At 40.1% G+C, this 3,134-nt stretch overlaps 1 non-coding gene across 1 annotated transcript; it reads left to right on the top strand.

Annotated features, from left to right (window-relative positions):
• The first annotated feature begins 2,549 nt into the window (after window positions 1-2,549).
• On the top strand, window positions 2,550-2,656 carry LOC127133145 (small nucleolar RNA R71). The gene has a single exon (XR_007807138.1). It is a non-coding gene; the product is annotated as a small nucleolar RNA R71 (small nucleolar RNA).
• The last annotated feature ends 478 nt before the right edge of the window (window positions 2,657-3,134 follow it).

The following is a 3,134-nucleotide window of genomic DNA, read 5'->3' as shown; positions in this document are numbered from 1 at the left end:
AAAAGTCATCCATAAATACTTCCATGATGTTTTCTAGAAAATCGTCGAATATTGCCATCATGCATCTTTGGAAGGTTGCAGGAGCATTACACAAGCCAAACGGCATTCGTCTATAAGCGAAGGTACCAAAAGGGCACGTGAACGTTGTCTTTTCTTGGTCATCAGGATGAATTGGTATTTGAAAGAAACCTGAGTAACTGTCTAGATAGCAGAAATGTGAATGTTTTGCTAATCGTTCTAACATCTGGTCAATGAATGGTAAAGGGAAATGATCTTTTCGGGTTGCTTTGTTTAGTTTCCTATAGTCAATGCACATTCTCCATCCCGATTCGATTCGTTTGGTTATAGTTTCTCCTTTTTCATTTTCAATGACTGTTATACCTCCTTTCTTTGGTACTACGTGTACAGGACTAACCCATTTGCTATCAGATATAGGATATATGATACCTGCCTCTAATAACTTGGTTATTTCCTTCTTCACTACCTCACTCAGGATCGGGTTTAGTCTCCTCTGGTGTTCCCTAGAAGTTTTACAGTCTTCTTCTAACATGATGCGGTGCATACAAATAGAAGGACTTATTCCTTTAAGATCGGTGATGTTGTAACCTAGTGCGGTTGGATATTTTCTTAAGATATGCAGGAGTTTTTCTGTTTCGAGCCTTCCTAAGTCAGCATTAACTATCACTGGTCGTTCAAGCTCTAAGTCTAGGAATTCATATCTCAGATTCTTGGGAAGTGTTTTCAGGTCTAAGGTTGGTTTCTTAAGGCATTGCGTAGGGTCCGGTGTTATTGCAAAACATTGGTTAAGTTTGTCTTCTACAAGATAGTCAGATGATTTGTCTTTTTCTAACTTCGTTTCTTTTATGCATTCATCGATGATATCCATGAAGTAACATGTATCTTCTATTGCAGGTGCTTTCAAAAATCGGGAAAGAATGAACTCAATTTTCTCTTCTCCTACTTCGAAAGTGAGTCGTCCTCGTTTTACGTCTATGATTGCACCGGCAGTTGCTAAGAACGGTCTTCCCAATATAATGGGTGTAACTTCATCTTCTCTAATATCCATAATTATAAAATCAGTTGGAATGTAGAATTGACCTATGCGCACTGGAACGTTTTCAAGAATTCCTACAGGATATTTTACGGAACGATCTGCTAGTTGCACAGACATTTTAGTTGGTCTTAATTCTCCCATTTCAAGTCTCTTGCATATGGATAACGGCATAACACTAATACCGGCTCCTAAATCGCATAAGGCTTTGTCAATGACAAATTTTCCTATGTGACAGGGTATAGAGAAACTACCTGGGTCTTTAAGTTTAGGAGGCATATTCTGTATTATAGCGCTACATTCAGCAGTAAGTGTAACGGTTTCGCTATCTTCAAGTTTCCTTTTATTAGAAAGAATTTCTTTTAAAAACTTGGCATATGAGGGCATTTGCGTAATAGCTTCTGTAAAAGGAATTGTGACGTTTAATTGTTTTAGTAGGTCGACAAATTTTTTAAATTGGCCCGCATCTTTGGTTTTAATAAGCCTTTGAGGGTAAGGGATAGGTGGTTTATAAGGTGGTAGAGGTACATAAGGTTCCTTCTTTTCTACGGTTTCCTTATTACTCTCTGCCTTTTCCTTAGGTTCACTCTCCTCAGTTGACCTTTTAGAGTTTTGGTTTTCTATCCTTGGGTCAGACGGTCCTTCCACTTCCGTTCCACTTCTCAGTATAATTGCATGAGCGTGGCTTCTTGGGTTAGGTTGGGGTTGGCCAGGAAATGTACCAGTTGGGGCAGCAGTAGGCGCTTGTTGTTGAGCTACTTGTGATATTTGCGTTTCCAGCATTTTGTTATGAGTAGCCAGGGCATCTACTTTACTTGCTAGTTGTTTAATTTGTTCGCCAGTGTGTACATTCTGGTTTAAGAAATCTTTATTGGTTTGCTGTTGAGAAGCTATAAAGTTCTCCATCATGATTTCCAAGTTGGATTTCCTAGGGGCGTTATTGTTAGATGTAGATGGGGTCGGCTTCTGATATCCCGGAGGTATAGCTGGGGCTTGATTTGGAGATTGTCCAGGTGCGTATAGAGCATTATTACTTTTATATGAAAACTTTGGATGATTCTTCCAATTTGAGTTATAGGTATGCGAATAGGGGCTTCCTTGAGCATAGTTTACTTGCTCTGCTTGGATTCCTGTTAGGAGTTGACAATCTGCAGGAGTGTGACCTTGGATTCCACAGACTTCGCAATTCTGAGTTATGGCAACTACTGTGGCTGGAGGTGATACATTTAAACTTTCAATTTTCTAGACCAGAGCATCCACCTTTGCATTAACATGATCAAGGTTACTTATCTCGTACATGCCAGTTTTCGTTTGAGGTTTTTCCACCATTATTCGTTCGGTTCCCCACTGATAGTGGTTTTGAGCCATGCTTTCGATAAGTTGGTAAGCGTCTGCATAAGGTTTGTTCATTAGTGCACCACCTGCGGCGGCATCTATTGTTAACCTCGTGTTGTACAGGAGACCATTATAGAATGTATGAATTACTAACCAGTCTTCTAAACCATGATGTGGACAAAGTCTCATAATGTCTTTGTATCTTTCCCATGCTTCGAAAAGAGACTCGTTATCTTTTTGTTTAAATCCATTTATTTGGGCTCTTAACATAGCTGTTTTGCTTGGCGGAAAATATCGAGCAAGAAAAACTTTCTTCAACTCGTTCCATGTGGTGACAGAGTTGGAAGGAAGAGATTGAAGCCATCTTCTAGCGCTATCTCTTAGTGAGAAAGGAAAAAGACGAAGTCGAATTGCCTCTGAAGTGACACCATTAGCTTTAACAGTATCAGCGTATTGGACAAATACGGATAAATGAAGGTTAGGATCCTCGGTAGGATTCCCAGAGAATTGGTTCTGTTGCACTGCCTGCAACAGTGAAGGTTTGAGTTCAAAGTTGTTTGCTTCGATTGCGGGTGGAGCAATACTTGAATGCGGTTCATCTTGCGATGGAGCGGCATAATCTCTAAGAGCACGAGCTGGTTCTGCCATCTCGGGTATCGAAGGGAAAATATTTTTGAAATCAGGAAGTTCTACAGGAGGGAGATTGTTTGCAGCACGATATTCCCGAATTCGTCGTAAGACTCAGAGA

This window comes from Lathyrus oleraceus, chromosome 3 (assembly GCF_024323335.1).
Source record: "Lathyrus oleraceus cultivar Zhongwan6 chromosome 3, CAAS_Psat_ZW6_1.0, whole genome shotgun sequence".
Lineage (NCBI taxonomy): Eukaryota > Viridiplantae > Streptophyta > Magnoliopsida > Fabales > Fabaceae > Lathyrus > Lathyrus oleraceus.
This window is presented reverse-complemented; position numbering and strand designations above follow the sequence as displayed.